Source organism: Pongo abelii, chromosome 6 (assembly GCF_028885655.2).
Source record: "Pongo abelii isolate AG06213 chromosome 6, NHGRI_mPonAbe1-v2.0_pri, whole genome shotgun sequence".
Lineage (NCBI taxonomy): Eukaryota > Metazoa > Chordata > Mammalia > Primates > Hominidae > Pongo > Pongo abelii.
In genome coordinates, this window is record NC_071991.2 from 89950958 (window position 1) to 89976880 (window position 25923).

At 37.9% G+C, this 25923-nt stretch overlaps 1 long non-coding RNA gene across 1 annotated transcript in view; it reads left to right on the forward strand.

Annotated features, from left to right (window-relative positions):
* Nucleotides 1–17691, forward strand: part of LOC129060261 (uncharacterized) — a 111775-nt gene extending 94084 nt beyond the window's left edge. Inside the window, exon 6 of the long non-coding RNA XR_008526837.1 lies at nucleotides 17513–17691. This is a non-coding gene — a long non-coding RNA (uncharacterized LOC129060261). The remainder of the gene's footprint in view (nucleotides 1–17512) is intronic.
* Nucleotides 17692–25923: the final 8232 nt, after the last annotated feature.

Here is a 25923-nt window from a genome sequence, read left to right on the forward strand (position 1 = left end):
AGGAAGTTAGAGTCAGGAAATGTTTTGTTCGTTATAGAAGCTAAAGATAAAATACATTGTCGTTTCTTTTTAACTTTTATTTTAGGTTCGGGGGTACATGTGAAGGTTTGTTACACAGGTAAACTGATGTCATGGGGGTTTGTTGTACAGATTGTTTCATCATCGAGGAATTAAGCCCAGTACCCAATAGTTATCTTTTTTGCTTCTCTCCCTCCTCTCCCCCTCCCCCAGACCCCCTCAAGTAGACCCCAGTGTCTGTTGTTTCCTTCATTGTGTTCATAAGTTCTCATCATTTAGCTCCCACTTATAAGTGAGAATATGTGGTGTTTGGTTTTCTGTTCCTGTGTTTGCTGAAAAATCATAGCCTCCAGCTCCATCCATGTTCTCCCTAAAGACATTATCTCATTCTTTTCTTTGATGGCTGCATAGTATTCCATGGTGTATATTTACCACATTTTCTTTATCTGATCCATTTTTGATGGACATTTAGGTTGATTCTGTGATTTTGCTATTGTGAATAGTGCTGGAATGAATATTTGCGTGCATGTGTCTTTATGGTAGAATTATTTATATTCCTCTGAGTATATACCCAGTAATGAGATTGCTGGGTTGAATGGTAATCTTGCTTTTAGCTCTTTGAGGAATCACCATACTGCTTTCCACAATGGTTTAAGTAATTTACACTCCAACCAACAGTGTGTAAGTGTTCTTTTCTCTGCAACCTCCCCAGCATCTCTTATTTTTTGACTTTTTAATAGTAGCCATTGTGACTGGTGTGAGATGATATTTCATTGTGGTTTTGATTTGCATTTCTCTAGTGATCAGTGATATTGAGCTTTTTTTTATGTGTTTGTTGGTCACATGTATGTCTTCTTTTAAAAAGTGTCTGTTCAAGTCCTTTGCCCACTTTTTGATGGGGTTGTTTTTCTCTTGTATATTTGTTTAAGTCTCTTATAGATGCTTGATATTAGACCTTTGTCAGATGCATAGATTGCAAATATTTTCTCTGATTATGTAGATTGTCTCTTTACTCTGTTCATAGTTACTTTTGCTGGGCAGAAACTCTTAAGTTAAACTAGATCCCACTTACCAATTTTTGTTTTTGTTGTGATTACTTTTGTTTTTGTCATGAAGTCTTTGCCTGTTCCTAGGTCGAGGATGGTATTGGCTAGGTTGTCTTCCAGGATGTTTATAGTTTTGGGTTTTATATTTAAGTCTTTAATCTGTCTTGAGTTAATTTTTGCATATAGTGTAAGGAAGGGGCCCAGCTGCAGTCTTCTGTATATGACTAGCCAGTTATCCCAGCACCATTCTTTGAATTGGGAATCTTTTATCCATTGCTTGTTTTTGTCAGCTTTGTTGAAGATCAGGTGGTCATAGGTGTGTGGTCTTATTTTTGGGCTCTCTATTCTGTTCCCTGAGTTGTTTTTTACAAACCCAGAACTCCACCAAGTGGATCCCCTGGCATGTAGACCTCAGGTGAGGGGAGAACTAAAGACTGGTCTATGACCACTTTTCTTTGTTTTAAAGTTCTTCCTGAGGGGCCTGGAGAAAGTCATATCTACCAGCCAGAGCTAATATTCTTTTCTGTTGACACTTAATTTTTAAACAACCCTTTTTTTTCCTTAACCAATTGAGAATCAAAAAGTATTTGAGTCTTCCTATGATCTGTAACTCCCTGCTTCAAGAGATCCTGCCCATTTATACCAAAATCAATGTATAATCTCCATGCAAATTTATTTATAATTTGTCTGTAACTTCTGCTTTTCTAAAATTTACCCCTGCTTTTAAAAGCCCTCATCTATAAGCCATCAGAGAGGTTTGGATTTAAGCATTAACAGCCTGATTCTCTTTGCTTGGCACCCTGAAAATAAATCCTTACTACTGCTGCAAACCTTGATATAGATATCTGGTCTTACCGCACCAGGCAAGTGCACCTCAGTTCTGTTCTATAACAATAATACTTGCTTTAAGCTTGTTGAAAAGATTTAAAGAATAGGCTTCTAGAAATTTCATATATATATATATATATATACACACACACACACACATACATATATATGTATATATATGTACGTATATATATGAGAGATATTCTTTCCATTTAGATATCAAGTAAAGCTCTAGTCATTTTTCATGACAGATGCAAGTTTACCTGACAAGACTGTCAATTCATGAACTAACTTCATTATTGTATTTATTTTTCTTTTCCTCATTGGTGCTACATTTGTCCCTTTGGTTCCAATTCAGGAAAAATCATAACAGTCATGCAGTACTCAATAGGAATATATTGATGTAGAGTTGCTTCATATTGCATTACTCTCAGGAAGTAGAAATGATCATTTTAGGTGAATTTCAGGCAACTTCTTGTGGGGAGAGAAAATGTAAGGACTATAAATGTAACATAGTAGATGTGTTTGAGTGAGTAGCTAGGCAGACATGAACAGGGCAGGAGAGTGCCCCTCAGGAATGTCAGGTGACCAGCAGATGATGTTCATGAGATTGCTAAACTGTGTCTCCAAAATAATAATTGGCTGCAGCCGGGACTAGGGAAAGGCGGTCTTCCAATAGATAGAAAACACCTGAAGCTGGTGATAAGCAGCTTCCCAATAAGATCTCAGGAGTTGGGCAAGTGGGCTTAAGCATGTGCACTAAGAGGCGAAATGCAGAGTTTAACTGGTATAGGACCTTCCTCTAGGAAAACTCGACTAGTAAGGGAAAACACCTCAAGTGAGCATGCAAACAACTTCAGTAAACACACTGTACATGTAGCCTCTTCTAAGGGCTAGCAGGCCACTGCACATGTGGACAGCCCAACCCAGGGGAAAAATCAAGGGATGAAAAAGGGAAACCTTGGAACCATGCTAGTATATAAAACGTCAAGTCGAGGGCTAAATTGTGCACTTGAATCTTTCAAGTCATTGGCTTGGACCTCTTCCAAGTGTACCTTCTTTCGTTCCTGCACTAAAACTTTTGGATAAACTTTCACTCCTGCTCTAAAACTTGCCTCAGTTTCTCCTCTATCTTATGCCCCTTAGCTGAATTCTTTCCTTCTAGGAGGCCAGAATCAAGTTTGCTGCAGACCCATATGGATTCACCACTGCTAACAGATGGGGATTTAAAGACAGCTGAAAAGAATATGTTTAGGAATTTTTGAGGTGGTTTATTAATGTAGACTGTCTAGTTATACACATTTCATTCTTTGTTGTCTAAACAACTTCAGTTTATTTCTTTAATAATATCTAACAGTTGAGAAAAAGGAAGAAAAATATGCTAGGCCTCTTAAATTATCTTAGTATATTCTTTCAACAACATTTAAATAAATATGTTTTATCAATATGTAAACTGAAAGCCAGGAAAATAAAATGACTTGCTTAATAAGTGGAAGAACTTGGGTTGCTTCTCAGTATGGCTGACTAGAAGCAACTAGTGTGTGCCGATTTCACAGGGAGAAAAAGTGTGAGTAAATACTAGATCAACTGAAACATCCAGGTGGACAACACTAGGATTAATCAAGGAAACAACTCCACCCACAGAGAATGGAGGTAAGCAGGACAGGAAGCCCACCCATCCAGAAGGGACATTGGGCCAGAGATGGCTTCCCTACCATGTAGAAATAGTGAGTGAGAGACCCCAGGGACCCATACTCCTTTTTTTGCCTCCCAGGTTCACATCATTCTCCTGCCTCAGCCTCCCAAGTAGCTGGGACTACAGGTGCCCGCCACCATGCCTGGCTAATTTTTTGTATTTTTAGTAGAGATGGGGTTTCACCTTTTTAGCCAGGATGATCTCGATCTCCTGACCTCGTGATCCGCACACCTCGGCCTCCCAAAGTGCTGGGATTACAGGCATGAGCCACCGCTTCTGGCCAGGACGCAAACTTCTTCCGTGGACTTTTGCAACCCTGGGCTCAGAAGATCCCCTCATGAGTTCATCCCACCAAGGCCTTCAGATTGTCACACAGAGTTACATGGAGCTTGGGAAGAGCTGTTACTCCGGCACACATGGGAGTCCCAGAAGCCTTAGATCTTCAGGCATTTGGCACTAGTGGCTGCAGCTCTGGCAATGGGGGGGTAGGTCAGACTCCCTCATGTGCCCCCAGGAAAAGGACTGAATCCAGGGACTGAATGATGATGGACTGCAGGCCTCACTTCTACTGCAGCTTGGAGGATAAGACTCACTGGTCTAGGACTCCAGCCACCTCCCTCTTGGGCTCTCAGATAGGTAGCAGGTCTGTACTTTCTTGGGATTGGGTTCTCACAGGGACAGGCAAGCCACAATTTTGGCTGTCTCACAGCCCTCCTTGCTACTGCCTTCAGGCTCCAGAGGGTGCACAGTGACTAGGGACATGCAAAGATACACAGCACAACACAGCTGCCCCACGGAAAAGTAGCCAGACTGTGTTTTACATAGGTCCCCAATCCCACTTCTTTTCACTGAGTGGGCACTCCCGACCTGGGACTCCAGCCACAGCTCACTGGGGCTGTCAGGCCTGTAGAAACTGCATTTCCCTGGGATGGAGCTTCCACAGGGAGGGGCAAGCCGCCACTTTGGGTTTGTTGCAACCTTTGCCAATTTTGCCTTTGGGCTCTCAAGGGTGTGGGATGACTAGGGACAGGTCCAGATTCCCAGCACAACACAGCTGCCCTGTGAAAAAGGGCATGTCCACACATGTCCATACATGTCCCCAATTCTGGTTCTCCTTACTGGGCAGGGCCTCCTGACCTAAAACTCCAGCACAACTACCCTGTCCCCACCTGAACACTTCAGTTGAAGGTAGCTATGCAGTTCTTTGAGGAGGAAGTCCCAGATACAACCCACAATCCCTCCACCATTGCAGCTGAAGTGGTATGAGCCTAACCACCCTCAGGCTAGGGAAGGAACAAAGGGCCTAGTTGCTATGCTGGCACCTCCAGCACACTGCAACCACCATATGGAGAACAATCCAGTCTCTCTTCCCTGTAAGACCCCACTCCCCACTCTTGAACAGGCAAGTCCTCCAGCTCAGGACCACAGATCAGCTATTCCACTCATGGTTGAGCACACCCACTAGCAGGGGCTCTGAGTTTCCATGACGAGAGGCTCCCAGAGGCAACCAACAGCCCCTCTGCCACTGCCACAGCAGTGGTTCTGCTCCTGCTGCCCTCAGTCTGGGAAAGAAACAAAGAGATGGAGGGCTTCACCTTCACTTCCAGCACACCACAGTCAGCATACAGAGAGGGACCCAGTCTCTCCTTCCTGTGAGACCTTCACCTTCCACTCCTCAACAAGTGAAGCTCCCAGCTCAGGCCAGCAGTACAGCCAACCCACTCCCCTGGCTGAAAACTCCAGTAGTGGCAGCTCTGTATTTCTCTGAGATGGAGCTCCCATAGGCAACCAAAAGCCCCTCTCCCACTGTCCCTGCAGTGGTACTGCTTTCACTGCCCTAGACTGGGGAAGAAACAAAGACTCTGAGTCCTTTAACCACACCTCCAACAAGCTGCAGTTGCCCTAAGAAGAAATTGTGTGAAGACCCAAGGCCAGTGTTTCTCTCATGAGACCCACAGAGCCCTCGCTCATTACGACAGGATCCACCAGCTTGGGTCCACAGGGCAGCTGCACTACCTCAGGCCAATCATTACTGATTGATAGTGGTTCTTGGGTAGAGCCCCAAGAGACAAGTGAAAAAGGCCTGACCCAGCCATTCCATTACTGGGTATATACCAAAAGGATTATAAATCATGTTGCTATAAAGACACATGCACATGTATGTTTTTTGCGGCACTATTCACAATAGCAAAGACTTGGAACCAAGCCAAATGTCCATAGACTGGATTAAGAAAATGTGGCACATATACACCATGGAATACTATGCAGCCATAAAAAAGGATGCATTCATGTCCTTTGTAGGGACATGGATGAAGCTGGAAACCATTATTCTCAGCAAACTATCACAAGGACAAAAAACCAAACACCGCGTGTTCTCACTCATAGGTGGGAATTGAACAATGAGAACACTTGCACACACGGCAGGGAACATCACACACCAGGGCCTGTCGTGGGGTCGGGGGAGCGGGGAGGGATAGCATTTGGAGATATACCTAATGTAAATGATGAGTTAATGGGTGCAGCACACCAACATGGCACATGTATACATATGTAACAAACCTGCGCATTGTGCACATGTACCCTAGAACTTAAAGTAAAATTAAAAAAAAAAAAGGCCTTCTGCAACCATCACTGCTAAGGTTGCTTCTTCTGCTGTCTCCAAGGTGGGGAGGGAACATAAAGCCTGAGGTTGTCCCAGAGCTGCAGTGTGCAGCCTGGGAGTGCCAAGCTGAGATCTGCAGCCCGCACTTTCAGAGCACTGAGAGGGAGCATGGCTGCAACTGTGAGGAAATACAGAGGAGTCAGGTGGCTGAGCAAGAGCCTACCTACTGGCCATTTCACTTAAGTGTCACCTTCTGGGTCACAGGCAAAAATTTCAATAAAAATGTTAATACTTTGCTAATATACCCCCTGTGAAACAAAGGACAATAATTTAACTACAAATAAAGACCCTTCACAAAGCCTTGGCCCTCTGAAAACATCCAGAAAAGGAGTCTGCTGACTATACTCAAATTACACCTCAGTGAAAGGAACAACAACCTACACAGATGAGAAAGAACCAGTGCAAGAACTCTAGCAACTCAAAAAGCCAGAGTGGCCTCTTTCCTCCAAACATTCACAGTAGTTTCCCAACAAATATTCTTAACTGGCTTGAAATGGTTGAAATGACAGAAATAAAATTTAGAATATAGATAGAAACAAAGATCACTGAGATTTAAAAAAAAGTTGATACCAAATCCGAGGAATCTAAGGATTACAATAAAATGATACAGGAGCTAATAGATGAAATAACTATTATTAAAAAAACAAATTGATCTGATAGAGCTGAGAAACACATTATAATAATTTCATAATGCAATTGCAAATACTAATGGCAGAATAGACCAAGCCAAGGAAAGAATTTCAGAGCACAAATCCTGGCTTTCTGAAATAAGTCAGTCAGACAAATAAAAAGAAAAATTAATAAACAAGAATAAACAAAACCTCTGAGAAATATGGAATTATGTAAGGAGACCAAAGCTATGACTCATTGGTGTTCCTGAAAGAGATGGGGAGAAAGCAGGTAACTTGGATAACATTCCATGAAGACTTCCTCAATCTTTCTAGAGAAGCCAATATTAAAATTCAGGAAATTCAGAGAATTCCTGTAAGATATGTAGTCATCAGGTTCTCCAAGGTTGAAATGAAAGAAAAAATGTTAAAGGGAGCTAGAGGAACGGGACAGGTCACCTACAAAGGGAACCCCATCAGGCTAACAACAGGCCTTTCAGCAGAAACCCTACAAGTCAGAAGAGATTGGGGGCCTATTTTCAGCATTTTTAAAGAAAAGAATTCCAACCAAGAATTTCTTATTCAGCCAAACTAAGCTTCATAAGCGAAATAGAAATAAGATCCTTTTAGGCAAGCACATGCTGAGAGGATTGGTTGCTACAAGACCTGCCTTACAAGAGGTGCTAAAAGGAGTGCTAACTATGGAAAGGAAAGACCACTACCAGCCCTTGCAACACATACTTGAGTAGACAGATGAGTGACACTATAAAACAACCACACCAGTCTGCATAATTAAGAGCTAATAACAAGATAACAGGATCAAAATTACACACATCAATACTAACCTTGAATGTAAATAGGCTAAATCCCCCAATTAAAAGGCACAGAGTGGCAAGCTGGATAAAGAAGCAAGACCCATTGGTATGCTGTCTTCAAGAGACCCATTTTACATGCAATGACATCCATAGGCTGAAAATAAAGAGTTGGATAAAAATCTACCAAGCAAATGGAAAACAGAATAAGCAGGGGTTGCTATTCTAATTTCAGACAAAACAGATTTTAAGCCAATAAAAATTAAAAAAGATGAAGAAGGGCACTACAAAATGGTAAAGGGTACAATTCAACAAGAAGACCTAACTATCCTAAGTATATATGCATCAACACAGGAGCACCCAGATTCATAAAGCAGTTCTTAGAAACCTACAAATAGACTTAGTTTCACACACAGTAGCAGTGGGAGTCTTCAACATCCCATTGATATTAGATAATCAAGGCAGGAAATTAACAAAGATATTCAGGACCTGAACTCAACACTTGAACAAAGAGACCTAATAGACATCTTCAGAACTCTCCACCCCAGAACAACAGAATATACATTCTTCTTATCTGAACATAGTACATTATCTAAAATTACCCACATGGTTGGACATAAAGCAATCCTCAGAATATTCAAAAAAACCAAAATTGTACCAAATACACTCTCAGACAACAGCTAAATAAAAATAGAAATCAAAGCTAAAAAATCACTCAAAATCATAAAATTACATGAAAATTAAACAAACTACTCTTGAATGATTTTTGGGTAAGTAATGAAATTAAGGCAGAAACCAATTAGTTCTTTGAAATTAGTGAGAACAAAGATACAACATACCAGAATCTCTGGGACACAGCTAAGGCAGTATTAAGAGGGGAATTTTAGAGCACTACACACCCATATCAAAAAGTTAGAAAGATCTCAGATGAATAAGATAATATCACAACTATAGGAACTAAAGAAGCAAGAGCAAACCAACCTGAATGCTAGCAGAAAACAAGAAATAACTAAATTCCAAGCTGAACTAAAGGAAATTAAAACCAAAAAATACAAAAGATCAATTAGTCCACAAGTTTGTTATTCACAAAATTAATTTTTAATAAGTCTATTTTTTAAATAAGTCTTCCCAAGTCTGGACCAAAAATTAATTGAATCCCTGAATGAATAATGAATTCTGTAATTGAATCAGTAATAAAAAGCCTACTAATCCAAAAAGGCCCAGGACCAGACAGACTTACAGCCAAATTCTACCAGATGTATAAAAGCTGGCACCATTCTTACTGATACTATCCCAAAAAATTTAGAAGGTACTCCTCCCCAATGTATTCTATAAGGCCAGTATCATCCTGTTACCAAAACCTGGCAGAGATGCAACAACAACCAAATACCTTTTGGCTAATGTTCTTGATGAATACAGATGCAAAAATCCTCAAAAAAATACTAGTAAACCATATCCAGCAGCACACCAAAAAGCTTATCCATCACAATCAAGTAGGCTTTATCCCTGGTATGCAAGGTTCGTTTAACGTACACAAATTGTGAATGTGATTCACCACATAAACAGATTTAAAAATAAAAACCACATAATTAACTCAATAGATGCAGAAAAAGTTTTTGATAAAATTCCACATCACCTCATGTTAAAAAACCCTCAATAAAGTAGGCATTGAAGGAACATACTTGAAAATAATGAAAGCCATCTATGACACACAGCCAGCATCATACTGAATAGGCAAAAGCTGAAAACATTTCCCCTGAAAACCAGAATAAGACAGGGATGTCCTTCCTCACCATTCCCATCGTACATAGTATTGGAAGTGCTGGCAAGAGCAGTCATGCAAGAGAAAGAAATAAAAGTCATCCATATAGGAAGAGAGGAAGTCAAGCTATACTTGTTTGCAGATGACATGATTCTATATCTACAAAACCCCATGCCCTCTGCTCAAAAGCCTCTTGATCTGATAAAAAACTTCAGCAAATTTTCAGTATATAAAATCAATATACAAAAATGAATTGCAGTCCTATACACCAACAACTCCATCCAAGCTGAGAGTAATATCAGGAATACAGTGCCATTCACAATTTCCATAAAAGGAATAAAATACCTAGGAATAAAGCTAACCAGAGAGGATAAAGATCTCTACAATCAAAGTTACAAAACACTGCTTAGGGAAGTCAGAGATGACACAAACAAATGGAAAAATATTCCATGCTCCTGGATCTGAAGAATCAATGTTATTAAAATGGTCATACTGCCCAAAACAATTTATAGATCCAATGCTATTCCCATGAAACTACCAGTGATATTCTTCATAGAATTAGAAAACACAATTTAAAATTCATATGGCACCAAAAGAGAGCTCATATAGTTAAGGCAATCTTAAACAAAAAGAACAAAGCTGAAGGCATCACATTACCCAACTTTACACTATACTACAGGGATACAATAATCAAAACAGCATTGTACTGGTACAAAAACAGACATGTAAACCAATGAAACAGAATAGAGAGCCAAGGAGTAAGGCTGCACATCTTACTGGTTACAGATAACCATGTGATCATCAACAAAGCTGACAAAAACAAGCAGTGGGGAAAGGACTCCCTATTCAATAAATAGCTCTGGGATAACTGGCTAGCCATACGCAGAAGACTGAAACAGGACCCCTTGCTTATACCATACACAAAAATCAACTCAAAATGTATTAAAGCCTTAAATGTAAAATCTAAACTATGAAAACCCTGGAGGCTAACTTAGGCAATACCATTCTGCACAAAGGATATGGCAAAGATTTCATGATGAAAATGCCAAAAGCAATTGTGACAAAAGCAAAAATTGACTAGTGGGACAGAATTAAACTTCTGTACTGCAAAAGAAACTATTAACAGAATAAACAGACACCCTCCAGTATGGGAGAAAATATTTGCAAACTATGCATCTGACAAGGGTCTAATAGCCATAATCCATAAGGCGCTTAAAGCAACAAGGAAAAAACAAACAACTCCATTAAAAAGTGGACAAAGCATATAAACAGACACTTCCAAAAAAACAAAGACATACATGTGGCCAAGAAGCATATGAAAAAATGCTCAACATCACTAATCATTATAGAAATGCAAATGACAACCACAATGAGATACCATCTCACACCAGTCAGAATGGCTATTGTTAAAAAGTCAAAGAATAACGAACAGGGAGGAGGTTTTGGATAAAAGATAATGCTTATACACTCTTGGTGGGACTGTGGGTTAGTTCAGCTATTGTGGAAAGCAGTGTAACAATTCCTCAAAGAACTTGAACCAGAACTACCATTTGACCCAGCAATCCCACTATTGCATATTTACCCAAAATAATATAAATTGCTTTACCATATAGACACATGCATGCATATATTGATCATAGCACTATTCACAATAGCAAAGACGTGGAATCAACTTAAATGCTCATGAATGGTAGACTGGATAAAGTCATGTGGTACATATACAGCATATTGTACTATGTAGCCATAAAAAAGAACAAGATTATGTCTTTTGCAACAACATGGATGGAGCCGGAGGTCATTATTCTAAGCAAACTAATATAGAAATAGAAATCTAAATACCACGTGTTATTCCCTTGATTACTGTAATAGTTTATTGTTAGTAATCCCTGTGTCTGCATTCTATTTTCAAGATAATAACTTGAAAATTTAATATGGATCATGTCAATCTTCTTTATTCAGTCTCATTGTTTCAGAGTAAAAGCCACATTTCTTACAAGGGCCTAAGTCACTACAGGATTGGATTAACTTCTTCTAATATTCTTGTTTATCTTTTTATATATTTTGCTCCTGGCTTAGAGACCTTCTTTGTCTCCTTGGAGCATGTTAGTTTAAGGCTTGCCGTAGGACCACTGTACTGGCTGTTACCTCTAGTTGGCATGTTCTTTCCCCAGATTTCTGTAGAAATAATTGTTTACCTTCTTTAAGATTTACCTTAATGTCTCTTTCAACCAGGTCTATCCTGACTACTGTATTTAAAATCATCTGTACTCTGAATCTCCATTATCCTCTGGTTTTTCTTCTTTCCATAGTACACATTAATTTCTAATATACTATGTAATTTAACTTTTCACTATCTCATTATTTTTCTGTCTGTACTCCTTATTATAGAATGTAAACTTCAAAGGAAATAAATCCTTGTTTCAATGACTGGCCTCTCTATTATCCAGAAAAGGTTTAGGACACAGTACATACTCAAGTAACATTTATTGAATACATGTATAGGTGCTATTACAGAGGGAGTTGTTGGAGTGGGGAGTAGTTGGATATTAAAGTGTAGGATAGAGGCTGGAAGAAGGGCAGACTGGAAAGATCTAGCTTTATATCCTGAAATGGGTGACATAGTTCTAAATCATATGTATGTACTTTAGATTGGAAGGGATGTGACTTAACTGCTGAAATACATAGGTCCTCATAGGCCCATGAAATTATAGTGGTCTGGAAGAATGTCCTCTTTGTCAGATGATCAGTTAAATATTTGTTCTAAATGAAGTAATAAATTCTTCCTGGCCTTTATTGAACCAGCAGAAGGATGGAGGAAAATCCTAAAAAATCTTGTGTTTAGCTTGGATTATGGCTGACAGCATATGTTATTTTCTAGTGACTTTACTATTAAAAACAGGCAAGCAAGCAAGCTTTCTTTATGAGATCTGGGAAGGTGTATTCTGTCATTTTAGTACTCTTAAGTAATAAGGTTGTAGGAACACAGGCAACTCAACTCTGACAACCCAATAGATATTGTGGGAAGAAAAACACATACAAATAAAAGCAATTTATTCTTCACTATCACAAGATGCCATTTCAGAGAATCATCTGGGGTCAAGAGGTCAAGAATGTGTTCCTGGAGGCAAATTGTATTGCTTTATATTCCTGGGCAATAGTTATTCAACTAAGCAGAACTATCAGAGAATCAATCAGGAGAAGAAAAGCTGATGTTTCATTTTCTCATTCAAAATATGCCCTTTTTGAAAATAAATGTTTGGTGAAAATAAATTGAATTGGCTCTAAAATGTTCATCTTAAAACATGGGTCTAAAACCAGCTATAAATATTTTTTAATGTTGTCGAGGTTGTTACTAAACACATCTTCAACAATGAAAAAATTGTAAAGACTCTTTATACTTAAAATACCCTCAGAAATATTTAGTGCAATATTGCATTTTCAGTCACCTTTTTACATCTAACTTACAAAGCTGAGAAAACAGTGATCTCCTTCACAATGTATAGCTGCATGTGAGTACTTACTATTCTAATAATTTGCTTTTAAATTTGCATATATTAGTAGGAACCAATGTTTGAACTTAGAAATGGAAAATATTTTCACCTTTATCTTAACCTCTGATTTTCCCCAATTTAACACAATTCTCAAGTGAATTATTCCCATTATTTCTAATTTTAAAGAATTCTGAAGATGTACATTTATACATTTCTGTATCTCTCAACCTGTCTTAATTGGCTATAGACAATTGGCTATAGACTTTCCAATTTTCAGATCTTGAAACTCTGTGTGTATTTGTTTTTAAAATTGATCTTAAAATTATCTGAAAAGTGGTTGGGTTTATAGGAATTCTCTCCTATTTTACAGCAGGTAAGTATATTTCTCATGTATCCTACGTCCTGATAATTGACACTGCTCCAAGGCCTCAAAATCTAAAAACATCAAACTATGGAAATACTTTTAAAAACCTATCTTTCTCTCTGATATATATTTCTGTTAAGTGTAAAACACGGCTTTAAAAATAAGGTATTAGCACATTAGACTATATCTGAATTCAGATACGGGGTAGAGTGGGGCGATAGAAGTAATAGAAAGTTTCAATCAGCAATTTTGTCTCTTTGATCCCTTGACTATTTTTAAAAATGTCTAGTTTTGGAGCAAAGCAAATAGAATAATGATAAGAATGCTAAAAATTACACTTTAAATAAAATTAAATTTAATGAATACTTGCCTATTCTTAATATTAATTGCTAAAAAATGTTATGGACTAGTGATGCGGCCTGATTCAAATATAATTAGAATGATTTTGGAATACTGAATTTTTGACAGCACATTCGACACAATACACAGAAAAAAATTTTGTATAATTTCTTGTGAAGTCAGTGTGTGCTATAAGGTGGCCAATATGTATTTTAATAATTGTATGATAAAATGTCAATACAAATGTATCAATCATCTTCAGTTACCTCAGAAAATATTTAATATTTTCTAATTTTTATTAGTGAGACTTAAAATTTATGCTAACTACCAGACTGCTTCGTTTTTAGTTACCCATATCTTTGTCTTTCATCAAATATAAAAGTACTATTTGTTCATGATGTGTGAAAAAAATTAATGGAGTTATTTTTTATTTTTATTCTCGGGTTTTATTGAAGTAATCTCCAAAGGCAACTAACAGAGTTCTATATACACATGCACATTTACTAAAGAGATACCGTATCTTTTTATCATACTGCTCACCTTCTAAATAATTTAATATAGTTAAATATTATATTAATTTATTTAAAAATTAATAAAAATGACACATTTATTAATCTTCTCATATTTGTAAATTATATATATGATTTAATTGTATTAGATCCTCATAATTTTAATTTTGACCTGTATTTCTTTATCTTCTAAGATATATTCTATAATACATGTCTTAGTAGATTATATAATATGATGTCTTTGGATGCACCTGTCTGTCCAGATTTCAAGGTGGTGGTTTGCTTTGTGACCTTGTTCTCTGACGTGTGTAAGAGAAGTCATTGATTTTTAATTTGCTCCATTTTTCTGTTCTGGTTTGGTGTCAGTGGATTGATTTTCTCCTCATTATAAGGCATATTGTTTATTTGCAAGCCTCGTAATTTTTACTGGAGGCCAGACATTATGAATTTTATCCATTTGTTGGCCAGATATTTTCTGTCCTATAACTTGTTTTGTCCTGGAGTTCAGCTAGGAAATACTTTGATCCTTTGGAAATACAAAGGAAATTGTTTGGAAAAAGTTTTATCCTTTGGAGTCTTGCTTTTTAGATTTTTTTTAGGCTTAACCACAGCAATGTTTATTCTAGATCTAATTATTACCACTACTGAAGCAAGATACTTTTGTGTATTCCCTTCCATGCTTATTGAATCTTGAGGTTTCTCAGACTGGCTGGCGGAAATAAACACTGTTCCTGGATCTGTGGAAGTGTGTATTTTTTCTAGTCTTTCATGTGATTAGTTGCCTGACTCATCTAGTTTTCTTACACACATGTGCTGATCAGTACTCAGCTGAATAGTCAAACCATAGGTACTCTTTGAAGGTCCCCATGGTTCTCACTCTGTGCAGCATTCTCCTCTTTGGTACTCTTTCCTGAGCACTGTGACCACCTCAGTCTCCTAGGCCTTCTCTTGAAATCAATGAGTCTGCTGAACTCTGCTTGGGTTTCCCTTCCTTGTGTGTGTCTTGGAAGCTCTTTCAAGGCAGTATGCTGGGGCAATCATAGGGCTAACTTCATTTGTTTCTCATCTCCAGGAGATCCCTGTCCTTTATTCTCTTGTAGTCAGGGTCCTGAAAACCATTATTTCATGTGTTTTGTCTGGCAGTTAGCAGGAGGGTAATTCTGGTCCTTGTTACTCCTTTGACCAAAAGTGGAAGTTCACATGTTCACATTGAGCACTTGAAATGTGGGTGGTGAAAATTCAGATGAGCTGTTCGTATAAAATAGATACCAGATTTTGAAGTGTTAGTACTAAAAATGATATAAAATATCTAATTAATATTTTTATAGTGGTTACATTTTGACATGAAAATATTTTTGGATATGTTGGGTTAGGTAATAAATATTATTAAATTTCTTTCACATGTTTCTGCTTTTTAAAATGTGACTGCTGGAAAATTTAAAATTATTTATGTATTCCCATTGTATTTCTATTGCATCGTACTGATTTAGACATTCCACAGAACATTATTTTCATTTGCTGTATTTGAGAACATCATTTTAATACTACCTGGGGATCAGGAAGCGGAAAGTACTTTGGGTGTTGTGTTAAAATACATGTGGTCCAGGAAGTAAGATATATCATATTAAGATTTAGGGACATGCTACAGTGATGACTCTACAAGTCATCATTGTAGCATGATGGGGTCCAATGTTCTGTGGCCTTGTAGTAGGCTCTTAAAAACAGAGGACATAGGTGGAAAATACCTGGCTCTGGTTTATGGATGAGTTAGCTCAGATATGGGCATGTCTGTAAGGAATACACTTGGTTTTGGTATGGAGAGAGAATTGGCATGAGATAGAAAATATATGTGGAATCCTTGGCGATGACAAATAGCTTGTCTAGTCAGTCATGAGCTTAGAATGAAAAAGATTGGGATATTTGAGAGAGATGGTTTATGAAAGATTGGCTTATGGGAATGGGCTCAAACTTTGAAGATTTTTGTATCCACAACAATGCCCATGACAGACATTTAAAATGGAGGTGGTACTGAACAATCAGCTATACATGATGATTTGTCCAGTCTTTGTCCTTGCATATACCAGTGACTGTGTTGTAAGACCGTGAATTGAATGATTATGATTGCAGGGTGGACATTTTTCCTAGGCCTTAAAGCATCAGTCTCCTATCACAAGGTTCGCTTAGCCTATTTCTGTAGCTGAATGCTTGATCTGTCAGCAGCAGAGACCAGTAGTGAGTTGAGGACACCAGTCAGCCTTCTGTGGTATTGAGACTTTGCCTATGTTAGAGGGAGACATTTGTCGTTTGTGTGATTGACATGTTTTCTGGTATAAGTTTAGTTTGCTTGCCTTCAATGCCTCAATCAGCACCACTGTCTGAGGCCTCAGATATGCAGAATGCTTTAACATTTTGAGTCCCCACATGACACTGCTTCAGATCAAGTGACCCACTTTGCAATAAAGGTCTAACAAGGAGCACGTGACCATTTCCACATTACCTAGGAGCTTCAGAACTGATAAAATATTGGAATGACCCCTGAAAGGTATACAGAAGTATCCAGTTTAGGCATATATTTTGAAATAGCAGCCATATATGGTTCTGTGCCATTAACAGGTAAAATACATTGGTCCAGGTACCAAAGGGTAGAAGTAGGAATCTACACCAAGTAAGTGAATACCATAACAGAGAATCCACATATGTTAGTACTTTATCAGATCACTGTTCTAGTGACACCCTTGCAGAGTTTGTGTTTCACATCCCTGAAAATTTCAGCTCAATATAACAAAAGTTTCCTAGGGAAGGATGCATTTGCCAGCAGACAAAATAAAGTTACAGTTTACCCCCTTCCTGTAAATACAGGCAAAGAAACAAGGAAAAAGATCATTCTATAATGCCAATGGTTGCAATTCAAAACTAAGATTAAAAAAATTGATGCATTTAAAACGTGGCATAAATATTCACAAAGTATCATCTATTGGAATACATTATTTATAAAACTGACTCCAGAAGAGATGGAAAATATAGACATTATCATAGGAAAAAAGTTTTAATTTTTATTAAAAAATGTTGAATCTGACTTCTCTCATTGGTTTGACAATAGAAACTAGTTTGGTCTCTTAGTTTATGTGGAAAATATTTTCCAAAAACTGAGTCAAATAATTTTATAGTTCCAAAGGTTTGACAAAAACCTTTAAATTATGTAAGATATAATGCTTTTATAAAATCTATTATATTTGCAAAGAATTAATGAACCATAGAATACTTTTATTTTCCTAATCCTTCCTTAGTGTGTCAGATTAAATTAGGTACCTATAAAGGAGTATAGAACAAGTATAATTAAGTTATTTAATAGCGCTTATCCTCTTTCTGTATTTCAGAAATTGAGATAGCAGAGGAATCATGCCTGAACAAGTAATTCATTAACTCCACAAATGAGGATTTCTGTCAGTCTTGGATGGTCTATGGAGAAGCATCTAGTCAATTGGATGATATGATGGATAATTAAAATGTAAATTTGTGACAGAAAGGGAACAAGCAAAGAGTCAAACATTTTTTTCCTTACTCCTCTTTCTCCCAGGATTAGTAGTAAAAGCAAGTTATCTAGATTCATTTAAAAATACTAAAGTTCAGTTTGAAATAGATTTAAACTGTTTTTAAAATAAAAATGTATGGATTTTAAACTTCTTTGATGAAAAATGTATAAAAATATAAGACTTCAATACTTGTAATTCTCAGTGTTAAAAATTTTGATGCATATGGTGCAATTTAAAATAACCATAATTTACCAGAAAATTTTATGAGCAAATATGTAGGAAAGGCCATATTAAATTTAAGGAGATTATTTTTCAGTTCAACTAAAGCTAATCTTACAAGGATGAATCTTTCAGTTTTACAGATATGTCTTTAATATATGATTTTATAATTATTATCCTGTTAGATAAAACTACTCCTTTAAGCCACATGAATTTTAAGTTCATATCAATGAAGGGTAAACTACTTACTAATTATGCCATGATACAGTTGTTTTCTGGGATTTCTGTATCACCCTTCTGAGGCTGAGTTATGAAAGAGGTATTGAAATGAACATAGATAATAAAGGAAAAAATATAAACTAAGCAATCATTTTAGTACAGAACCAATAGAAAGAGGATGGTATTTTATGTTTAGTGTTGAAGGTAGGAACATTTATTCTCCACTCCCCATGTTTCTAAAGGAAAGAAGAGGAAGTCTCCCCTTTTTTTTTCTTCCTTAGGATAGGTGTGAATGAGAAAAACAGTTCCAGCCTCTTGCAGCTCCTTCTTCTACTGTATTCCAGAAAGGGGGAAGTAATATTTTTGGCTGATGAGTTAACAGAAGGAACTGAGATGTTGAGATCCATAGGCAGATGGATATAACATTAATACAATGATTACTAGAAGTGCGGCCACTACTAGTCAACTTTGCATTCATCCGCCTATTGAGAATGTACTATGGTCAGTACTCTGCCTTGAGATAAAATGCCTTTTTTTTGGAAACAAGGTCTTGCTTTGTCACTCAGGCTGAGTGCAGTAGCATGATCACAGCTCACTGCAGGCTTGCCCCCCGGGGCTCAATGATCCTTCCACCTCAGCCTCCCAAATAGCTGGGACTATAGGCATGTGCCACCATGCCTGGCTAATTAATATTTTATTTTTTGTAGAGACAGGGGTCTCACTATGTTGCCTAGCTGGTCTCGAACTCCTGGACGCAAGTGATCTTCCTGCCTCAGCCTCCCAAAATGCGAAGATTACAGATGTGCGCCACGACACCCAGCCTTGGTTGCCTTACATTATGCTAGGCACTGGGAGTGTGAATGGAGGGTGAAGCATTAGTAAGCCCTTTGTTTCCACTAAACATGCTTGCCATTTTCATCTCTGACACCTGTATTTCTTGTTGTTTCTAAACTTGGAAAACAAATAGTGTTATTTATTGACTGTGAATCCTTCATTGTAGAACATGGTACACTGTCCCACTGAGAATGTTGTTTTCTACAGGAAATAAGTGAATACTATAACTTGGACTCCATGTATGTGGGTAGTTTGTCAGATCACTGTTCTAATATGATTTGGGGTGTGATTTTATGTTTATTCTCTGTTGAGAGGGTTAACTGATTTCAGTGCATTTGGGGACCTTCAATCTGATCTAGTAAATCATTGTCTGATAAAAAGGGGTAAAATAGGAAAAAAAACTCACTGCAAATGGAAAAATACTGCAATAATCTGACTCACTCATAATGGGTCAGCAGTGTCATCTTCAGAATCAGGACAGTGCATTACTTTAGTATTTGTAGATCTACCTCAGGGCAGAAAATGGATGCCCTGCTTTCTTAAGATTTTTCTTAGCCCTCAATTAAAGGAAGAATGATATTCACATTCATATCATATATAAATAATTGACTGTGGGACCTTGAATTTTCCTGTTTCCACAGTTTCCAGCTGGGATATTAGGTCACAGAATAACAAATCTCATAACATTATTAAATACCAATTGTGCATGTTAAATTATCTAAAACACATATTTTAGTCTAACAGCTAATGTTTATTTGTAAATTAATTCATCATTTTTTATAGTTGTGATTTTAACATTTACCTTTCTCTGGTGCAGGTTTCTTTTTCAAGCAACTTATAAATAAAGAGCTTGTTATACAGCATGGCTTTGAATCAAATAGTATGCAATACATTGTAATTATTTTCCAGGCAAATGTACATTTCATAGAGTATGTTGGAAAATATTAGAGTTAGTGATATGGCAGTTGTGAGTGTGAGGTTGACTAACACAGTAGTTAAGGCTATCCTTACAGAGTATCATAGTCATGGATGGATGAAGATACGCTGAGACTGGATTCAAGAATTTTGGCAAGCATTAATTTCAATATTAATTAAAAGGAAAAAGACTCAATGCAAGTTTCTTATTTCATAGAATGATTATCTAAAGTGTAATGTTTACGAGTATATTATCTGTAGAATTTAGACATTTTCAGTTATTTCTATAGCATTGGTGGGGTAGGGCTTCCTCATGGCTTATTTTAATAGGACTTACATATCTTAAAAAAAAACTCACTTTGAAGAAATAGACATGAAGCCCACAAACGTGATCTTAGCATTATCTTTCAGAATTGGAGGAGAGGGATGGTGAAATGTATTGTACAATATATATCATTCAAATTGGTGTTAAAGTTATTCCAATAACTACAAACTCTCAGGAAAGGATATAGTAAACATATAAAAGCATACATTTCTGAAAGACAGGAATCCAAACTTAATACTATTTCATAACTCCTGCTTAAAAGTTGAGTGTGTTGCTAATGAGAAAAGATGGAGAAAATTGAACAGATATTTCCCCCATTTGTGATTACTGCTAAAACCCAGAATGGATAATAATTACATGAGTATAAGACTTAACCAGAATATATGGACATGATAAATAGTAGTAATTGTAGAAATAGCAGTAGTAGCATTTATAGTCGCTAACTCTTTTATGACACTTTCCATATACAGACTCAGGTCTAAACTTTTTGGTAAAGCATATTTTTATGGACAAGCTTCAAAGCATTAAAAGGAAATAGTGTTTGCAGCCTTAAAATGACTAGAGCACTCAATGGCTTGGAGTCACTCTAGAGGCATTTAAAGCCTCAGCAGAAGATGTAGATCAAGTAAATGGAAAATGGAACCGTGACATAGCTGAGTGAACTATGTGCATGAGAATATGTAAAACATTCCCTGAAAAAAGGTAGTTAATGGTAGTGACTCTGAAGAGAGGGGTCAGAGATAACTATCAGGGTGAGTGAACATCATTTACCCGTAGGTTTTCAGGACTGGGAGATAAACATTATATGAAGGAAAATGCTAGAAAAATCTTAACAGCCAGAAACCAACACTCCATTTCACTTGCCTACAATGTCCATTTCTCTGTCCTTGATTTAGATGTGAAAATGTTACAACAGGGGTTGAGGATTTCATCTAGGTTGCTTTAGCTTTGTCATTTTCTAGCACTCTATGTCTCTTAGTAAAATGATGATAATTGTTGTGATAAAGAAAAAAAGTAATTCACATTTATTTTTATTTACATTAAATATTCAATAACAGGTGTCAAATACCAATGCTGATAATTACCTTTTTGGAATCTCACACTGGTCAGCATTCTAGAAGCCATCTGCCATTTTTGAGATGTCTTCCAGAATATCCCAAAGTATTATTTCAATGTACTGTGTAGTTTATATTTAAGGTAACACATTTGAAACTTAAACTCTAATTGGGAATAATCAGAACCACTGTTTTCCAGTAACAGTTTAATGCATAAATAAATAGAAAAGAACTTAATTTATATATTAATTATACATAAAACATCATAAAATTAGATGACTTACAGAATTACACAGACTTTACGTGGTGAATTAAGTGTTAGAAAACTGGATTTCTTGAAATATCTGAAGAGATGTCAGCAAGACGGTTGACTAGAGTTACTTGGTGATCATCCCTCCCACGCCAAGGAAAGAGATCAAAACAATGAATAAACAACTCCCAGTGCAGAACGGAATCCTGGGATAGCACCATAGAGATGGAAGTGAGGCATTCTGCCTCTGCCACACTGTCTCCCCAGTGAGAATGAGTTCAGAGTCAGGGGTACTTCTCACGGGGGAAAACGTAAGCTGAAGTTCCTCAGTAGTACCTGTTGCTGCCACAAACACCAGCAATCCTGCTACAAGAGAGTTACCCAAATCCTCACAGGCTTCAAGCCAGTTTGTTAATTAGCTGGGAGTTCATGCAGCTGCACTGCCCCAGAGTAGGAGCTCACCTTGAGCACTTCCCGCCCCCATGACCTAAGAAGCTATGGCTTGGCACCATCCTGCAACTGGATTTATTACTATAGTGTATCTAATCCTGAGGGATAGTAGCAACAGATTCTCTCAATCCCTGAGACCCCTGATCATTTTACCACATTCACATTAGTGTCTGCAGCACTATAACCCCAGTCACCTGAAGTCTATGTGATACCAAATAATTGAAATCCCGATGTCCAAACCCATGCAGCAGCCCCCAAACCATGAAATAGATAGATCTGCATAGCAGCAAAGCCATGGAGAAGCTGGCCACCTGCCTTAACTGTGTGTACATGTGCTGCACAGCCAAATGGCTGGTCTAGCCTACATGTGTCCATACCTGGCCTGATAGCTGGTCCTCCAGTACCTCCACTTCCCAGACAGACTGCCATAGGGCTGCCTCACCATACTGCAATCATGTATACCTAGCCCAGCATCCAGTCTGGTGGCATTCCCACCTCCCTGGAGACAGCTACACAGCTGCCCAGCCAGCTGTGCCCATGCATGCCTGTGTGCACCTGAGCCTGGCCTGACAACCAGCCCAACAGTGGCCATTTGCCTCCCAGGAGAGTCCAGCACACAGCCTGACAACCTTTGCCCCTGTACATGCTTGGCCCAACAATCAGCTCAGTGCCCACAACCACAGCAAGACTGTGCCAATGCCATCTCAAGCTTCCATAGCCTAGGTCACTGAAACAATCACAGGTATTGCTAATGAGGATTACAGGTAAAGACACTGCATGGAGACTATGCTACTGAGTCCACCCAGAACCAAAGCTAATACACCATAGGTCCTGACACTCTGACAAACTGACATCCTAGGTCCTATCTACAGGAAAACTGTTAAAAGAGATAAAGAAGGTTATATAACAACAAATGATCAATTTAATAAGAGGATATAACAATTGTAAGTATATATGCACTCAACACTGGGGCATGCAGATATATAAAGCGAATATTATTAGACCTAAAGGGAGAGATAGACCGCAATAAAATAACAGTAAGGAACTTTAACAGTAAGATCATATAGAAAAAAAACAAATATTGGACTTAAACTGCACCATATACCAAATGTAATTAAAAGAAACTTACAGAACATTTTCTCCAACAGCTGCAAAATACACACATTCTTCTCAATCGCACATAAGACATTTTCCAGGATAGATCATATGTTAGGCCACAAAATAATTATTAACAAATTTAAGAAGAGAGATTATATCAAGTATCTTTCTTGACAATAATGGTATACAACTAGAAATTAGCAACATGAAAAACTTTGAAAACTTTATAAATACATAAAAATTAAACAACATGCTCCTAAACAATCAATAGTCAATGAAGAAATTAAAAAGCAAAGAAAAATTTTCTTGAGACAAATGAAAATGGGAATATATAATAACAAAACCTAAGGGACATGGCAAAAGCAGTTGTAAGAGGGAAGCTTATAACAATAAACGCCACATTAAAAAAAGAGAAAGATTTTGAATAAACAACATAATGATGCACTTTAAGGAACAAAAAATCCCATAACGTATTAAAACTCAACATTGGCATAAGGAAATAATAAAGCTCAGAGCAGAAATAAATAAAATAAAGACTAAAACATTTAAAAGTTTAATAAAACAGAGTTGGCTTTTTGAAAAGACAAACAAAATGAGCCTGTCTTTAGCTAGACTAGGAAGAAAAAAGACTCAAATAAATAAAGTCAGAGATGAAAAAAGAGACATTACAACTGATATCATAAAAATACAATCATAAGAGCCTATTATGAACATCTATAGGTCAACCAATTTGATAGCATAGAAATGAATAAATTCTTGAACACATGCAACCTACCAAGGTAAATTATGAAGATAAGAAAATCCAAATAGACCAACAGTGAGCAAGGAAATTGAATCAGTAATAAACAGTCTTCCATCAAAGAAAAGTGCAGAACCCAATGACTTCACCGCTGAGTTCTATCAAACATTTAAAGAAGAACTAATATTATCATCAAACTATTCTAGAAAATTGAAGAGAATGGAGTACTTGCAAACTTGTTTTTTCAAGGCCAGTATTGCCTTGATTCCAAAACCAGAAAAGAAAAAAGAAAAATACATGCCAGTAGTTCTGGTAAACATAGATGCAATAGCCCTCAACAAGATATTAGCAAACTAGACCCAATACCACATTAAAAAGCTCATTCACTACGATCAAGTGGGATTCATCCCAGGAATGCAAAGATGGTTTCACATATGGAAATCAATAAATGTGACACACCACATTAACAGAAAGATAAAACCCATATGATTATATCAATAGAAAGAAAACACATTTGACAAAGTTCAACATCCCTTTATGATAAAAACTCTCAAAATAGGTATAGAAGTTATGTATCTCAGCACCACAAAGACAATATATGACAAGCTCACAGTTAACATCATATTGAACAGGGAAAAGCTAAAAAGACTTTTTCTTTAAGATCAGGAACAAGGCAGAGATGCCTATTTTCACCACTTCTATTGAATGTAATAACTAGAAGTCCTAGCCAGAGGAATTAGGCATGAGAAATATAAGGCATCCAAATTGGAAAGGAAGTGGTTAAATTGTCCTTGTTTGCAGATGAAATGAACTTATATATAGAAAGCCCTAAAGGATTCACCAAAAAAAAAAAAAATAGAATTAATAAATAAATGAAATAAAGTTGTAGGATACGAAATCAACACACAAAAATCAGTTGCACTTCTATACACTAATAGCGAACTAACTAAAGAATATATGGAAGATGGCCGAATAGGAACAGCTCCAGTCTACAGCTCCCAGCGTGAGCGACGCAGAAGACGGGTGATTTCTGCATTTCCATCTGAGGTACTGGGTTCATCTCACCAGGGAGTGCCAGACAGTGGGTGCAGGACAGTGGGTGCAGCGCACCGTGCGCCAGCCAAAGCAGGGTGAGGCATTGCCTCACTCAGGAAGTGCAAGGGGTCAGGGAATTCCCTTTCCTGGTGAAGGAAAGGGATGACAGACGGCACCTGGAAAATCGGGCCACTCCCACCTGAATACTGAGCTTTTCTGACAGGCTTAGGAAATGGCGCACCAGGAGATTATATCCTGCACCTGACTTGGAGGGTCCTATGCCCACAGAGTCTCGCTGATTGCTAGCACAGCAGTCTGAGATCAAACTGCAAGGCGGCAGCGAGGCTGGGGGAGGGGCACCCACCATTGCCCAGGCTCGCTTAGTTAAACAAAGCAGCCTGGAAGCTCGAACTGGGTGGAGCCCACCACAGCTCAAGGAGGCCTGCCTGCTTCTGTAGGCTCCACTTCTGGGGGCAGGGCACAGACAAACAAAAAGACAGCAGTAACCTCTGCAGACTTAAATGTCCCTGTCTGACAGCTTTGAGGAGAGCAGTGGTTCTCCCAGCACGCAGCTGGAGATCTGAGAACGGGCAGACTGCCTCCTCAAGTGGGTCCCTGACCCCTGACCCCCGAGCAGCCTAACTGGGAGGCACCCTCAGTAGGGGCAGACTGACACCTCACATGGCCAGGTACTCCTCTGAGACAAAACTTCCAGAGGAACGGTCAGACAGCAGCATTCGCAGATCACAAAAATCCACGGTTCTGCAGACACCGCTGCTGATACCCAGGCAAACAGTGTCTGGAGTGGACCTCTAGCAAACTCCAACAGACCTGCAGCTGAGGGTCCTGTCTGTTAGAAGGAAAACTAACAAACAGAAAGGACATCCACACCAAAAACCCACCTCTACAACACCGTCATCAAAGACCAAAAGTAGTTAAAACCACAAAGATGGGGAAAAAACAGAGCAGAAAAACTGGAAACTCTAAAAAGCAGAGCGCTTCTCCTCCTCCAAAGGAACACAGTTCCTCACCAGCAACGGAACAAAGCTGGACGGAGAATGACTTTGATGAGTTGAGAGAGGAAGGATTCAGACGATCAAACTACTCCGAGCTACA